The sequence below is a fragment of the Coenobita brevimanus genome, chromosome 98 (assembly GCF_032717465.1).
Source record: "Coenobita brevimanus isolate Jiangsu-jjx chromosome 98, ASM3271746v2, whole genome shotgun sequence".
NCBI lineage: Eukaryota > Metazoa > Arthropoda > Malacostraca > Decapoda > Coenobitidae > Coenobita > Coenobita brevimanus.
In genome coordinates this window covers 24,171,231-24,188,745 of record NC_137051.1, presented here as the reverse complement: position 1 = coordinate 24,188,745, position 17,515 = coordinate 24,171,231, and the positions used below count along the sequence as shown (strand labels likewise).

The following is a 17,515-nucleotide window of genomic DNA, read 5'->3' as shown; positions in this document are numbered from 1 at the left end:
GGAACCCCTGTTATTTAAGTCCATCAGGCCTGTTGTCTACTGTTGTTAAGGTGACTACCCATATTTTTGTTATTGTAGCTATATCTGTAGTACAATGTCTGAAAAATTTGACCTTTATTATGTCTCTAAGGGCCAAAAAATTTCCAGGTATGAGGGGGTACGGCCCATATGTAATTATTCCTATGAGATTATGTATTCACAGTGCACGAATTCACAGTGCGCGAGGTCGTGGACCGCCCAATCTCTCATGAACTGTGCGAGCCTACTGTATATATATATATATATATATATATATATATATGGGCTAAGTGAAGATGAGTGAGATTTGCAAGGCTTGGTGAATGAGTCTGGAAGTCTGCTTACGAAACGAAATCTAAAACTGAATATATCATAGAACAAAGTTATGATCTCTGAATGAAGTGAAGTGACGGAGTTCATAGTGCGGTTGAGTGGTCAGAGAAGGGAGACTGGGTGTCTTTAAATTTTTAGGCAATGTTATTAGCATGAGCAAAAATTTAGAGGATGAAATGCATGAAAAGATACAGGAGGGAAGTGTTTCATGTTCAATGGGAGCAGTGATAAGGAAAAGAAAAATACGCAGGAAGTAAAGAAGTCCGTGCAAGAAAGCACTTCTATTCCCATTCTAACGTTTTGTATGGATGTGAAGTTTGACCTCTTTTGGAAAGACAGAAGACAGAGGCGAGGAATTGGAATGTGTTACTTGAGAGAAACATGCAGTCACGTAGAGAGGCAGATATACAAATAAAGAAGTGAAGGAGCGTTGAAGTGCTGATATGGATGGGCTAACGATATTTGAAGAACACTGAGACGGTTTGGTCATGTGGAGAGAACTGAGAGTGAGAGATTGACTAGGAGAGCGCATGTGACAGGAGGAGACCGAGAATGAGATGTTGAGATTGAGTGGAGAGTGAGATGCTGAGTGAGAGCAATTTGATTTTGGAAGACACGGTCACTTGGAGGCGATTCGGTTGTGACCCTCCCTTACGGAATTAAGGTGGTTTGCTATAGTTAGATACAGTTTCCAACCCATTTTGCCCTGTTATTTTCCTTCGGGCTTGATCCTTTCATATTCTCCGTTGTTTTCTTTCCCTATGCTTGATTTTATTATTTTCATATATATATATATATATATATATATATATATATATATATATATATATACAGAGAGAGAGAGAGAGAGAGAGAGAGAGATTTGGTGTCTTTTTGCCTTTTCATTGGTCATTGTGTTCCATTGCCTTTTAGCGTACATATTTTCCACCATTTATTGTCTTAGATTCCCCGTTCATTGCTTGTTTCATTGTTTCTCTCCTTTTCAGCATTTTCCATTGGTCTTTCTTGGTCGTTAAAATCAACTAACTTTAGGTCTTTCGTTTTCGGTCGAGTTTGAGTTTTTTCTTACCGTAGCCTAATTAATCACCCTATTTTCTTCGACTTTTCTGAAAAAAGTTTTTCGCGCTTATTTTTGCTTATATATATATATATATATATATATATATATATATATATATATATATATTTTACAATCCAGTATCCTTCACATTTCTTCTTATTTCCGTGGTTATCTTTATTTTTCACATTTTTACTCTCATATTCTTTTTTCCATCATTCATTCATCACCCAACCCTACATTGCCCCATGAGGAGCGTAGGAGCCCGGGGCTTTTTACTTTAGTTATTTAATCTTTTCTGACTGTCGGCCTTTCTTTGTGTATTCTTTTTACCTCCAACTTTCTCCTCTTTCTCTCGATCTTTCCCTTCCTCAGTCCCATCTCTCTCTCTCTCTCTCTCTCTCTCTCTCTCTCAGCTTTGCGTTTTTCTTTCCTTTCCTCTTGCGTTCTTCTGCTTTCACTGTTCTTCTCTCCCTCTTCCTGTTTACTTCCCCTCCATTTTTATCTTCCCTGTTGTCCTTCCATGTTTACTCTCTGATTCTTTCCCTCTCTCTCTTTCTCTTCTCTTAATTCCATTCTTTCTGTGCCAACTCCCCTGCCAACTCTATGTTTGTCTGTAATACTCCCCCCTCCTCGCTCTCTCTCTCTCTCTCTCTCTCTCTCTCTCTCTCTCTCTCTTTCTCTCTATCTCTCCGTTCTCAACGTTTCTCTAATGCTACCTCTCTTGCTCACCAATTTTTTAATCGCTTTCTTTTTCTTATTCCCAATGTCGTTTTATACTCTCTCTCTCTCTCTCTCTCTCTCTCTCTCTCTCTCTCTCTCTCTCTCTCTCTCTCTCTCTCGTTTTCTTTCCTTTTTCCTTGCAAGAAACAAGATTTATTTTTTCTTATGCGACCTCTCCTTCTGCCTTTAACTTTTCTTTCACTTGCTTACACACACACACACACACACACACACACACACACACACACACACACACACACACACACACACACACAGTCGGCAACAATAATGCTCTCGAGGGACGGCGGCCACGTGGAAGAGGATATTAAAACAAAGGTGGAATGAGAGAGTGAGGGAGCGTTAAAAATGGCCACGAGCGAGACCGAGAGGGAGAAGAGAATAAAGAAGCAAGAACTGAGAGAGAGAGAGAGAGAGAGAGAGAGAGAGAGAGAGATTGTGTGTGTTGTGTTGTGTGAATTTTGTGTGTGTGTAGTGTGTGTGTGTGTGTGTGTGTGTGTGTGTGTGTGTGTGTGTGTGTGTGTGTGTGTGTGTGTGTGTGTGTGTTGTGTTGTGTCATTTGTTTTTTTTTTTCTTACCACACTTTACTGTTTCTAGTAAAGTATACATTCATATGGCGTATGAGCTAGCAGTATTACCATTGCATAAAATTATGCGTATGTCTGTTGTACATACACATTTGTGCTAATATATTACTGCAATATGTCATACAATATTCTATTTCAGTATTTAACAACCATGTATTAACCCCATTATACATACAATATATTACTACAATGTATTATATTTCTACAATATTATTGTCTCTATAGTATTGGTATAAATACAATGTATTAATAGATTAATAGATTAGAATGCCGTAGATTCGCCAGCAGGGCGTGACCGAGCGATGTCAGGACTCTAAAATATCATAACACTACATAATAGCCAGAAATGCACATATGTAATCTAGAGGTTAGATGAAAGTCATGGCTACGGCTGGAGGAAATAGCATTTGCATTCTCAGCTAGGTATTTCAAAACATCACAATGTGATCGGAAAGTCCCCATGATCGAGAAAGTTCCACTCAACCGTGCCGTACACGTGACACAACCACTCATATATGGAAGAGAAGGCGTTAACAGGCAGAAGGAGATAGGAGAGAGAAGTGAGAGGGGGTTTTAGGAGAGAGAGGCATGGTCGGGAAAGGCAGGCGCGCGGGTCAGCAAGTAACTCTCATCTCATTACGCTCTGTGAGATTCACTCACTATATTACTAATGATATATCCCCTTTGATGAGAATAAACTACAATCAAACCCCAGACTCATCTTTATCTCTTTCCTCTCTGCGACGACAAGTACGACGAACAGTTTCTCATATCGTAAAATCCCTACAAATCAACTCACTACAACAATAGCTTGGCGACGACTACTACGATATAATAAATCTACAATTACGATATGTATGTTGCGTGTGTTGTGTTGTGTGTGTGTGTGTGTGTGTGTGTGTTTGTGTGTGTGTGTGTTGTGTTGTGTATATGTGTGCTGTGTGTGTGTTGTGTGTTGTATTGTGTTGTGTGTGTGCTGCGTTGTGTGTTTTGTGTGTGTGTGTTGAGTTGTGCTGTGTTGCGCTGTGTTGTGTGTGTGTGTGTGTGTGTGTGTGTGTGTGTGTGTGTGTGTGTGTGTGTGTGTGTGTGTGTGTGTTGTGTTGTGTTGTGTATATGTGTGCTGTGTGTGTGTTGTTTGTTGTATTGTGTTGTGTGTGTGCTGCGTTGTGTGTTTTGTGTGTGTGTGTTGAGTTGTGCTGTGTTGTGCTGTGTTGTGTGTGTGTGTGTGTGTGTGTGTGTGTGTGTGTGTGTGTGTGTGTGTGTGTGTGTGTGTGTGTGTGTGTGTGTGTGTGCGTGGGTTTTGTGTGTGTTGCGTGTGTGTTGTGTTGTGTATGTTGTGTTGTGTTGTGTTTATGTTGTGTTGTGTTGTGTGTGTGTTGTGTTGTGTTGTGTTGTGTTGTGTTGTGTGTGTGTTGTGTTGTGTTGTGTGTGTTGTGTTGTGTTGTGTGTGTTGTGTTGTGTTGTGTGTGTGTTGTGTTGTGTTGTGTGTGTGTTGTGTTGTGTGTGTGTTGTGTTGTGTTGTGTGTGTGTTGTGTTGTGTGTGTTGTGTGTGTGTGTTGTGTTGTGTTGTGTGTGTTGTGTGTGTGTGTTGTGTTGTGTGTGTGTGTTGTGTGTGTGTGTTGTGTTGTGTGTGTGTTGTGTTGTGTGTGTGTTGTGTGTGTGTTGTGTTGTGTTGTGTTGTGTTGTGTTGTGTTGTGTTGTGTTGTGTTGTGTTGTGTGTGTGTGTGTGTGTGTGTGTTGTGTGTGTGTTGTGTGTGCTGTGTTGTGTTGTGTTGTGTTGTGTTGTGTGTGTGTTGTGTGTGTTGTGTTGTGTGTGTGTGTGTTGTGTTGTGTTGTGTTTTGTGTGTGTTGTGTTGTGTTGTGTTGTGTGTTGTGCTGTGTTGTGTGTGTTGTGTTGTGTTGTGTTGTGTTGTGTGTGTTGTGTTGTGTTGTGTTGTGTTGTGTTGTGTTGTGTGTGTGTTGTGTTGTGTTGTGTTGTGTTGTGTGTGTGTTGTGTTGTGTTGTGTGTGTGTGTTGTGTTGTGTGTGTGTTGTGTGTGTGTTGTGTTGTGTGTGTGTTGTGTGTGTGTTGTGTTGTGTTGTGTGTTGTGTTGTGTTGTGTTGTGTTGTGTGTTGTGTTGTGTGTGTGTTGTGTTGTGTGTTGTGTTGTGTGTGTGTTGTGTTGTGTGTGTGTTGTGTTGTGTGTGTGTTGTGTTGTGTGTGTGTTGTGTTGTGTTGTGTGTGTGTTGTGTGTTGTGTTGTGTGTGTGTTGTGTTGTGTGTTGTGTTGTGTTGTGTTGTGTTGTGTGTGTGTTGTGTTGTGTGTGTGTTGTGTTGTGTGTTGTGTTGTGTGTGTTGTGTTGTGTTGTGTTGTGTGTGTTGTGTTGTGTTGTGTTGTGTTGTGTTGTGTTGTGTGTTGTGTTGTGTTGTGTGTTGTGTTGTGTTGTGTTGTGTGTTGTGTTGTGTTGTGTTGTGTTGCGTGTGTGTTGTGTTGTGTTATGTTGTGTGTGTGTTGTGTTGTGTGTGTTATGTTGTGTGTGTTGTGTTGTGTTGTGCTGTGTGTGTTGTACTGTGTTGTGTGTGTGTGTGTGTGTGTGTGTGTGTGTGTGTGTGTGTGTGTGTGTGTGTGTGTGTGTGTGTTGTGTTGTGTTGTTTGGTGTTGTGTTGGGTGTCTTTTGTGTTGTGTTGTGTGTTGTGTTGTGTTGTGTGTATTGTAATGTTGTGTGTTGTGTTGTTTTGTGTTGTGTGTATTGTAGTGTTGCGTGTTGTGTGTGTGTTGTGTTGTGTGTGTGTTGTGTTTTGTTGTGCTGTGTTCTGTGTTTTGCTGTGTTGTGTTGTGTGTATTGTGTTGTGTTGTGTATATTGTGTTGTGTTGTGTTGTGTTGTGTTGTGTTGTGTGTGTGTGTGTGTGTGTGTGTGTGTGTGTGTGTGTGTGTGTGTGTGTGTGTGTGTGTGTGTGTGTGTTGTGTTGTGCTGTGTTGTGTGTGTGTGTGTGTGTGTGTGTGTGTGTGTGTGTGTGTGTGTGTTGTGTTGTGTTGTGTTGTGCTGTGTTGTGTTGTGTGTGTGTTGTGTTATGTGTGTGTGTTGTGTTGTGTTGTGTGTGTGTTGTGTTATGTGTGTGTGTTGTGTTGTGTTGTGTGTTGTGTTGTGTCGGCTTGTGGGAATTCCTCAACTAGTCACTATTATATCGGCTTATTGGAAGCCCACAGCCGATCACCAATTTATATATCAGCTTAGACGTGACTGCACTGTTCCAAGCAAGGTTATCAAGATATAACTTTTCGCCTAGTCGAAGTCACTTCCGGCTGACACTCTCCACCAAATGTCTTCTCACACACTGGAGATGGTGGGAAATTGGTGTAGATCCTGTTGAAGGAATGGTAGAGGTAGCGTGTGCAGGTGAACAGAAAACTGAGCAGATTTACCTTTCTTTATTGGCCACAGAAAGATACAATTGCGACACAGAGAAAGCCCAGGGTATATACGTCCCTCTCGTTTGAATGATAAGTGCGTTGTTCTTAGCTGGCCGGCTTCCCCACTGGGAGTGGCGCTGAGGTCAACATAAATCAGAGGTGCCAAACCCCACAGACAACTGGGATTTATACATGAATAGAAGCATCACAACTTTACCATGCACATTATACACCTCAATAAAGTAGTATTGATTACATTAACGTATACTAACAGAGTAAATATTTACCCCAAGACTTTAAACATATATACAATTCATATTTCTCTATCGCCTTCCCTTTACTCTTGTTTATGATCGAAAATGCTGGGCTCTGCAAGTCTAGTGCTCATCTCATTCCCACACCACACTACACTAAAATGGTGTATGGATTCTTATCTCAACGCTGCAACACATTTTCTCTAAATATGAATAATAAAATGTGTACAGTAGCGAAAGACATGCTCGAATGTGTAAAAAAAAATGTCAGACACTAGAACAGTGTGTGTGTGTGTGTGTGTGTGTGTGTGTGTGTGTGTGTGTGTGTGTGTGTGTGTGTGTGTGTGTGTTGGGTGTGTGTGTGTTATGTTGTGTTGTATTGTGCTGTGTTGAGGTATGTTGTGTTGTGTGTGTTGTCTTGTGATGTGTTGTATGTGTTTTGTTGTGTGTGCTGTACTGTGTTGTGTTGTGTGTGTGTTGTGTGCTGTGTTGTGCTGTGTTGCGCTGTGTTGCGTTGTGTTGTGCTGTGTGTGTGTGTGCACTGTGTTGTGTTGTGTGTTGCGTGTATGTTGCGTGAGTTGTGTGTTGTGATGTGTTATGTTGTGTATGTGTGTGTGTGTTGTGTTGTGTGTTGTGTATATGTTGTGTTGTTGTGTGTTGTGTTGTGTTATGTTCTGTGTGTGTGTGTGTGTGTGTGTGTGTGTGTGTGTGTGTGTGTGTGTGTGTGTTGTGTTGTGTTGTGTATTTGTATGTGTGTGTTGTGTTGTGTTGTGTTGTGTTGTGTTGTGTGTGTGTGTGTGTGTGTGTGTGTGTGTGTGTGTGTGTGTGTGTGTGTGTGTGTGTGTGTGTGTGTGTGTGTGTGTGTGTGTGCGTGTTTTTGTGTGTTGTGTTGTGTTGTGTGTGTGTGTGTGTGTGTGTGTGTGTGTGTGTGTGTGTGTGTGTGTGTGTGTGTGTGTGTGTGTGTGTGTGTGTGTGTGTGTGTGTGTGTGTGTGTGTGTGTGTGTGTGTGTGTGTGTGTGTGTGTGTGTGTGTGTGTGTGTGTGTGTGTGTGTGTGTTGTGTTGTGTTGTGTGTGTGTGTGTGTGTTGTGTTGTGTTGTGTTGTGTTGTGTGTGTGTGTGTGTGTGTGTGTGTGTGTGTGTGTGTGTGTGTGTGTGTGTGTGTGTGTGTGTTGTGTTGTGTTGTGTTGTGTTGTGTGTGTGTTGTGTTTTGTTGTGCTGTGTGTGCGTGTTGTGTTTGTGTGTTGTATTTTGTGTGTGTGTTTTGTGTTTGTGTGTTGTATTTTGTGTGTGTGTTTTGTGTTTGTGTGTGTTGCGTTTCGTGTGTGTGTGTTGTTGTGTTGTGTGTTGTGTGTGTGTGTTGCTGTGTTGTGTGTTGTGTGTGTGTGTTGCTGTGTTGTGTGTTGTGTGTGTGTGTTGCTGTGTTGTGTGTTGTGTGTGTGTGTTGCTGTGTTGTGTGTGTGTGTGTGTTGTTGTGTTGTGTTGTGTGTGTGTGTGTTGCTGTGTTGTGTGTGTGTGTGTGTGTGTGTGTGTGTGTGTGTGTGTGTGTGTGTGTGTGTGTGTGTGTGTGTGTGTGTATTTATTACTTTGTTTGTACGCGTTTACCCAGTTGTATTATTAAGGATTTGAGTTAAGCTCGTGTTCTCTCTGCGGTGCGTGCGTGTACGTGCGTTCATGTGTGTGCATATGCTTGTGTGTTTGACTTTATGTGTGTCCCTTATCTTTCTTATTCCCTAACGTTTGAATATCCTATCATCTCACCCTGGATGTTTAAAAACCCATCCCCATTAGATTAGTGGATATTATAACAGAGGATAAAACCACCCAATTTTACACATCCCCAGCTCAAGATAAATACATCCCCTTTGCTGCAATATACCCTCTAGGCTGCAATACATAGTCCAAACTCATTCAGACTCCTTCCTCTCCTTCTCTGCTTTTTGAAACTCCGTATGCGATGCGATATACTCCAATTTATGAAAAACTCCCCCGACCTGCTTTCGTCTTCCAGTTCATGCACCATAGACTTCGGTACATATCCCTAGATCAGCCACACTTCCTCATCCCCTCGCCTCCCCTTAAACATCCCCTCACACACACTTCCTCATCCCCCCCACCTTTCCTCATATATCCCCTAACATACACTTCCTCATCCCTTTGCCTCCCGTTTCATATCCTCTCACATTCACTTCCTCATCCCCTCTTCTACCCTCACATATACCCTCACATACACTTCCTCATCTCCTCTTCTCCCCTTACATATCCTCACATACACTTCCTCATCCCTTCGCTTCCTCTTAACGTCCCCTTACATGTGCTTCCTCATCCCGTATTCTTCCTTTAAACATCCCTCACATATAGTTATTCACGGGCTTAGCTTAGCTTAGCTCATCTCTTCCTCATCTCCCCTCACATATCTTCTCACATACACTTCCTCATCCTCTCTTCTCTCACAAGTCTCTCATGTACTTCTCATCCCCTAGTCTCATTTCATACATCCCTCGCTTACACTTTCTGGCTGCCTCGTCTCCGTCAGGCATCCCTTCACTTCCACGTTTCTTTGTCTCCCCTTACACACTCCCGCACATACACGTCATATGTTCAATTCTCCCCCCACAAATTCTCTCACATCCACTTGCTTTCTCTTCTTCAGTCTATATATCTATCTATTGCCAGACGCCTTAATCCCGTAAGGGGTGGCCACAAACAAATCGCTTCCATGTCGCCCTGTCCACTGCCATTTCATTTCCCTACTCCCGGCTCACACACCCCTCTCTCATATACCTCTCCACTCCATCCCTCCGTCTCATCCTTGGCCTCCCCCTCCCTCTCCCACCCTCCATCTCAGTCACATACACTCTCCTCGTCAGTCTCTCACTCTCCATCATCTCCACACGGCCAAACCACCACCATGTGTTTCTCCTAACGCATCCTATCACATCCACACCACAACGCTACTTCACTTCCTCATTTGTCAGTCTGTATCTCCATGTGACTCCACATGCTACTCTCAAATAATTCATTTCCACAGCTCTCACTTTTGACTTCTGTCACTCCAACAAGGTCTAAGCTTCACTTCCATACGATAGAGTTGGTATCACAATACTGTCAAGTAGTAGCCTTTCACTTCCATGCTTACTTTCTCTACTTCTTCCCTCATATATCCTCTTACTTACTTTACCCCTTTCTTCCTCTCCTCTCAGTGGACATTTCATTTCATTTTCTCTTAGATATTTCTCTATACGTATCTCCAGCAAACTACAGCACAAACTCCTGTCATTCCCCCACTCTATAAATTTTCAACCAATACAGTAATTAATCTTCTAATTTCGCCTCAGATACTACACACTCACCATATCCTCAGTCAAAAAAAGAAATCACTCTTCGCCTTCTCTTACATACGCTGACTTTCCATATCTTAAAAAAAAAGAAAAAAAAAAGACTCTTCTACCCTAAGTCATATTACCAACTACAACAAATACATTCCCTTTCCCTTCCCTCTCTTCAGATATCCCTCACTATACATATCTCCAGCCAATAAGAGCATCGTCTTTTCTGTTTCCCTTTAATAAGCCACAGTGTACATATCCTCAGCTAAGAAAAATATCCTGTCTTCTCCTTTCACCCTACACTTCAAAGCCTAGAAAAACGCCTTCTCTTCGCCGCTTCCACTCCAGCATATTGTGTTCTTCATTATCCCAGCTTTGATATTCCACCTATACTTCCCTAAAGCCCTATATCTCCCTCCAAGGCATCTACCCCATCAACTCCTACTCTATCCATCATTCCTCTCTCACAACTTTTTAAACACACACACACACACACACACACACACACACACACACACACACACACACACACACACACACACACACACACACACACACACACACACTCTCTCTCTTTCTCTCTCTCTCTCTCTCTCTCTCTCGTACGGCCGAGCACCTCATTTCTCATGATTAACTACCTTTACCCCTCATTCACTCACTTTCCAAATCCAAAGTTTTCTTCTAATTTCATTTTCTTTCTTCATATGTGTTTCTTTACTTTGTCCCCAGTTATTCACTGCATCGTCTCTCTCTCTCTCTCTCTCTCTCTCTCTCTCTCTCTCTCTCTCTCTCTCTCTCTCTCTCTCTCTCTCTCTCTCCTTCACCTTCGATTCTCTGTGGATCGATGGAATGACACAGAGCTAATCCGGTGGGTTTGGATCCCGGCCCACATCAAGGGTTACGCACTAGGGGGTGAAATGCCGAGGTGGGTAAGGTCACCGGAGCAACGCCTGTGTGTGCAATGAATTATTAAGATGGACGATTTTTTGTGAAAGTTAGGACCAGTGTAATTTTGTGGTGTGTGTAATATTTTTCTGTTTGTCAATCATTATATCAACCAGTCAACCAAACAAGCAATCTGCCTATATTTCTATCTTTTTTCAATCCACCTACCTATCTTAATATCTATCTTTTTATATATCTATCGTTCAGACAGTCAGTCTATCTATCTAAGGGGAGGGCGGGAGGGAGTCTCCGTATCTTCATTTCATTGCATTTTTGCCAGGCAGTGACAATATAGGCTAACGAGTTGGTCTCTCTCTCTCTCTCTCTCTCTCTCTCTCTCTCTCTCTTTCTCTCCACATCTTGGGGCTAGGGGACTGAAAAAAATGCCAGCGTAGGAAATGTCGCCGATGAAATGCCTGTGTACCGTGGGGGAGGAGGGATGGGGATGTCTATAAATTTGGTTTGAGTGTGGGAATAAGTTTGGTAATGTCTATGAGGGAGGTTTATGCGTGAGGCAGGAGGGAGTGTGGGTGTCATTGCTAGGCTAGCTTGTGTGACGGAGACTATTTCATTCAAAGCTTGGCATGAGTGTGTCAGAGGGAGGGGATTGTGAAACCTCTTTAAGACTGATTTGTGTGTGTGTTTGGGTGTGGGGGAGGGGGGTTCTACAGGTTGGTGCTTAAGGTGAGGGAAACGGTGTCTGTATGGGCTGGTTTATGTGTTGAGGTTGGATGTACCCCTGGTTGTGTGTAGGGAGGGAGAGGGAGGGTGACTCTAGATAAGTGTGGGGGTAAGAGTTAGTGGGTTTGGGGGAGAAGGGTGTCTCTGTAGGTGTGTTTGTGCGGTGGTGGTTCAGTAGGTGTGTGTGTGTGTGTGTGTGTGTGTGTGTGTGTGTGTGTGTGTGTGTGTAATTCACCGGGTCGGTCAGGATCACTTGATGGTCGTGATTGTCAGCTTTTACCCTCCCGGAAGGGAGCTGAGAGCTCATATAGTCCGATCTAAGGGCAAGGCTGTGACCTTCACACACGCACACACCCGTCCCCTTGCTCAAGGGGGACAGTAACCATCCACTTCGTCAGTGAAACTTTTCGCAACCTGAGCGAGGCGCGAACTCCCGTCCACCAGTTGGCAAGCGAGAGCGTTACCACTGCACCAGCGAGCGGTGTGTGTGTGTGTGTGTGTGTGTGTGTGTGTGTGTGTGTGTGTGTGTGTGTGTGTGTGTGTGTGTGTGTGTGCGTGCGTGTGCGTGTAGGTGAAGGTGAAGGGGAGTGAATGACGCACACTTGGTCCACTTAGTCCAGAAGCAATAGGTTTAACCCCGAACAAACCATAAACAAGCTGAAAATTGCAGGAAATGTTCAGAAAATTGTCCTGATTAACATACTGAAAGTCCCCAGAAATCCTGCTTGTGCTTCAGCGGAAATCCAAGATAGCGTCCAAAATGGCCGCCAGTCCATTAGTTTCCCATATCTCTGGTTTCAGACATGATAGAAATACAAAAAAGGTGTCAAAATATAGGTTTTGAGGCACGTGCATGTCGATTAAACCATTAATTAGAAGCCAAGATGAGAATCTGAAACGATACCAAAGCTAAAACTAATATAAAGGTGTGGCGTAGATGCACTTTTATCAGTTCACATGCCAGATCATCTGTACATTTTAACTGTACCAACTGTTAGTTTTTTTTTTGTATTTCAGAGATGGCATCGTGTGTAATATGTCAAGACAATTTGGGAAGCAATTATGTTGCCACTGGAGACAAGGGACGGAGGACTCTGGTGGCAGCAAGCCTGAAAAGACAAGATGGACTTCACCACCTCTTCCAGACGATGGATCCTCTGCAAGTGCACACTGCTTGTCGCAGATACTACACCCGTGAAACCAGCATTAAAGTACAGAAGAGGAAGCTAAGTGAAACACGAACTGAGGAAGACGCAGCACCACCCACACTGAGATCCAGATCCCCCGTCTTCGAAATGGCGAATCACTGCTTGTTTTGTGTAGAGACGATAGAAACTGGTAGCAAACTGGCTCTCAAACGAAGGAAAAGCTTCAGCAGTGTTGAAACTATTGAATTCAAGGACAGTGTGTTGAAACGCATAGGAGAAAGATGTGATGAGTGGGGTAACACACTTGGCAAGAGAGTAGATGCCGTCATAGATTTGGTAGCAGTTGAAGCAAAATACCATAGAGTGTGTGCTAGGGAGTTCTTTACTACTACTGTGAAAACAAAACGTGTTGACAAACCAGCTGATGCTGTAAAAGATTCTGCTTTCAGTGCACTTTGCTCATTTGTAGATGAGAATGATGAATGTCAGTATTCCATATCTGTGCTCATGGAACACATGCAAACCTTCTTACAGGGTGAAGAAGGATACACCATCAAATATTTCAAACAAAGGCTGAAGGAACGTTATGGTGATGACATCATTATCACAAGCATCCCTGGAAAGACAAGCATTGTCAGTTTTAGTGACACTGCACACCGGGTCCTTCATGGACAATGGGTCACGGACAGAACAACTGGGAAAAATTGTGAAAATGATCAAATAATTGAAATGGCTGCATCGATTATTCGTGACGATATTCGCCTGTCAGTGTATGATCTCAGTGAATATCCCACAATGGAAGACACCGAGAATGGCGATACCCTGATTCCTCAGTCACTTAAGCGTTTCTTGCACAGACTGCTGGATCCGAAGGACAAACAGTCTTTTGTTGTATACAGACGGTGCACAGCCATAGCCCAAGCTATCATTTCAACCTGCAGACCAAAATCTTTTATCTCACCAGTACTACTTGCCATAGCGTTGTACATACATCGCAAGTATGCCTCACGTGAGCTGATAGACATCCTGAGCAGTATTGGCTTTGCTGATGATTACAAGGAGGTACAACGCTTTGAGAATAGTCTCATATCCTCTTCTGAACCTTCCTATGGCTTAAATTGTTTTACTCAGTTTGTGTTTGATAATGCTGACTTCAACGTAGCTACACTGACTGGTCACAACACATTTCATGCTATGGATGGAATAGCTTGTGTGACTCCTCCAGGAACAGTGGATAGGTCGCCCATCTTTCTCTTTGTTTCTTTTTGCTTGCCATTTATATGAACTGTTTTTTATATATTTTTTTTTGCTTTTTTTTCCTTTTAATAACTTCCCTTGCTGTAATGGTGGATTTCAATTGATGTGGTGTGTATTTTTTTCTAATACAGTATATGCTTGGTGTGAATATGCTATGTCTAATCGTATGATGTTTGCTGGACAAATTTACATTTTCATGTTGCTGCATTTTTTACATTATTGTATGCGAATTTTGTCATTGTTTAAATGACACAGTTAAGGTTCCTGTATGATAATAAGTGCAAAAATAAGTGCAAAAATAGAACTGTGCAGATAAGTGGAAGGCAGATTCATATAATCATTTATGTTCAACCAACAATCCTGTTGAAGTCGTGTTACCCTATAAAATTGTAATTTCATCTTTAAAGTAATGGTTTTATTGAACTCCCCGAGCTTGAAAACCTATATTTTGCCACCCTGTTTGCATTTCTATCATGCCTGAAGCTTGTGATGAGGAAATACCAAAGTGGCGGCCATTTTGGACGCCATCTTGGATTTCCGCTGAAGTACAAGCAGGATTTCTGGGGACTTTCAGTATGTTGTTCAGAACAGTTTTCTGAACATATCCTGCAATTTTCAGGTTGTTTATAAATTGTTCGGGGTTTGGCCTTATTTGGTGCTATTACTCTTGAACTACACTGTCTTTCTTTTATTGCCAGGCGACAACTTGGCTTGACGTCTTCTTGCCGGTGCACGCGTCCTCCTCATCACCATCACCTCTCTCTCTCTCTCTCTCTCTCTCTCTCTGGCTTCCATTTTCATCTCGAAAAATTTTCTTTTGCTATCCCTTACTAGCCCCCTCTCGTGTCGTGTTATTATTCTTTTTCCAGTTACCCTAGTTTCTTTCGTTATAATTACCCCCTACTTCTCCCCCCCCCCTCTCTCTCTCAATCCATGCTCTCCATCTCGTTCCCTCCCAACCCTCCCTCCTTTCAGCTCTCTCTTCATCGGTTCTGTTTCCTATACCTCTTCATCTGTTTTTTCTTGCGTCGTCTTCATAAAGGATCTTACCATTTCTTAATAAAAACGAGTCCACACAGCAGTCATTTATTGCCAGGAGCCACTGTGTTTTGCACCACACTCCATTTAAATATACTTTGGTTGGTTGTGAAGTGTATTTAACTCTGTTACTAATGATAAAGAAATAAAACATAGGCAACGCTATGCTGTTGCAACTCTCCATCTAACCAAGAACATACTCCCACCTACCTGCAAACCTAACCAAATGCATAACCGTCCTCCCATCCAACATTTTTTTGTTTTAAAGGTGGGTGTAAGGAGAATGCCTTGAGGACACCTAACCTGGGCCCTTCAGATTCCTTGCGGGGGTCACATTGAAATCTCTGGAAAAATGTATTTTTTAAAAACTTTTTTATTATAAAAAAAAAAAAAACTACTTAAGACAGCATTCTGCCAACCAAAAGGCACCAGTTCTCTATAAGACGCAAAAATGTGTGAAATTTCATGACTCTATAGTGAATCCTTTTTGAGTTCTGTCCCGGAAATGAAATCTCTACGCCCAGCCAGCCGCCCTGCCGTCCAGCTCTGCGAACGGACACCTATTGATCCCAGTGATAACAACACCCTCCACTGAATGTCAGGTGGAGGGTAAGAAGCAGTCTTATACTCAACAAAAGCTTAGGAAAGTTTTTGGATAAGGTCTATGGCTCCCTCCCTCCTAAGAAATAGATTCCTCAGTGTTCTCTTGACTTAGGTAGTCGAGAGAAAGAGGTGGGGAAAAAGTGATGTATACAGAGAGCGGTTTATTGTCAGAAGATTCGGGTGAATGAATGCTCTGATAAAATGGAAATAGTACTGAAAGGGAACTTGATTTGCCTTTCACTGTCGGGGCAAAAAATCTATTACTACATTCCAAGGTAACGCCCGACAATTTTAGTACGCTGAGTCACAGGAGCCTGAGAATATTAACAGCATCAGTACAAGGGCTTTTTCTTTATTCAAACTTAATGCTTCCAGATAAAACCCTTATTTGATTTAAGAGAGCATCCTAGTTGTAAGAAGATCGGCGCATGCTTTAACTAACCTACCCAGATCAAAAAGTCTATCCATAGCTAAATAAAACTGCAAGGAGGATAAAAAGTCAATCGGATTACAGTAATCTGTGTTGATAAATGGGAAAAAACTGAGATAGAAAAAGCAGAGAAGACAAGAACCATAGGGCGCACTGTGAGAAAGACAGACGTGAGGTAATGAAAGACAATTAGTTTTTTTTTTTTTTTTTTTTTTTCAGTTCTTGCTGTTGCGTAAACTGTAATTCCAATCGCTTCGTCTGTGATCCCGCCTACAGCTCCACTATCCCTTCTTCTTCTTCTGCCCCTACACTTCTCCCTCTCCTCCTCTACTGCTCCCTTCCCCTTCTCTGTCCCCTGTTCCCATCTCTGCTTCCATACCTGTCTCTGCCCTCTTCCCCTCTGCTACCCCCTCCCCACTGTACTTCCTCCGCCTCCTCCTTCTCTGTCAACGCCCTCTCTTCCCCCTCTTCCCTCCCTTGTACGCTTCTCCTCTGCTCCTTTTCCCATTGCTGTACTGTCTCCCCCTCCTTTGTACCCCTCCTTCTCCTGTCTTCCTCCCCCTCCTCCTCCTCTGCTAATCCTTTGTGTCCCTCTCCCTCTGCATCTCGTCCCTCCTCAGTCCTTTTCCCCTCTCCCCCCAAATCCTCTCTCTCTCTCTCTCTCTCTCTCTCTCTCTCCCTCTCCCCGCCCCTCCTTTACCCCTATTACCCCCAGCTGATGTAACCGTGAACTTTGAGAAAGAAGAGTAATCAGGCTGGCTATCACCAACATTATTTCTTTTCTTCTTTGCTCTCTCTTTGTATCTTTTTCTGATTCTTTTTCAAGCAAAGGTAATCAGAGAGAGCTGGTATCGCCATCAGCACTTTTTTTTTTTCTTCTCTCTTTTCAGTGTACGGTTTTTCTTATCTTTCACTGAGCCACGCCTTTATCTCTTCACAGTTCCCAACTCAGATAAGAAGCTGGAGAAGATAAAGTTAAATAAACACGGCAGCTGCCTGGGTGATTTTTGCAGGTGGTGCTGGATACAAATTCGTTCAGGGAGTCCAAACCCAGTCTTTAATTTGCGGACGTTGTTTTTCTTGCATTAAGCATCCGGAGTTATGCCACCCCTTGAGTCAAATGACGCCGTTTATTGTTAACTTGTTTATTTATTTATTTTTTCAACTCAGTAATGGACCTCTCGTGTTAAACGGATCTCTGAAGGCTGTACAGTATGTATCTTCAGATTGAAATGCCTGTCCTAATCGATACAGATCTTCAGGAGATATAATAATATAATAAAAGTCAAATCCCAGGGTTATGGAGATAATGAAAACAAGTATTGTTATAGTAGGCCTACATGTTTGAAAATTCATTACAGCATGAATATGATAAAGATGAAGGTTTGGAGGATATAGCTAAAAAATGTGATAGTACATAATATAATTTTTGTTGTTAATAAGTAGCGAAGAGTATTGTCCTCAGTGACTGAAAAAGAAATGAAAAAAGTTTTGAAATCTTTCAACAAATGCTGCATCCATCCTTGGAAGAGGTAGTAGAGTGTAGATGATATGGCTCAAATGGGTACATATTGCACTAATAATACACAATGTATACTCTCATTATTCTCATCACCACTAATATCATTTTTCATTACCACCTCCACCACTACCATCACCACCACCAACATCATCATCATCATCAACGGACTTTTCCAGCTTCTTCAG

General features: G+C 42.4%; 1 protein-coding gene across 1 annotated transcript in view; it reads right to left on the bottom strand.

The window, feature by feature from the left end:
* Positions 1 to 17,515, bottom strand: part of LOC145414077 (carbonic anhydrase-related protein 10-like) — a 411,901-nt gene that overhangs the window by 176,423 nt on the left and 217,963 nt on the right. The gene's annotated exons all lie outside the window — the stretch shown is intronic.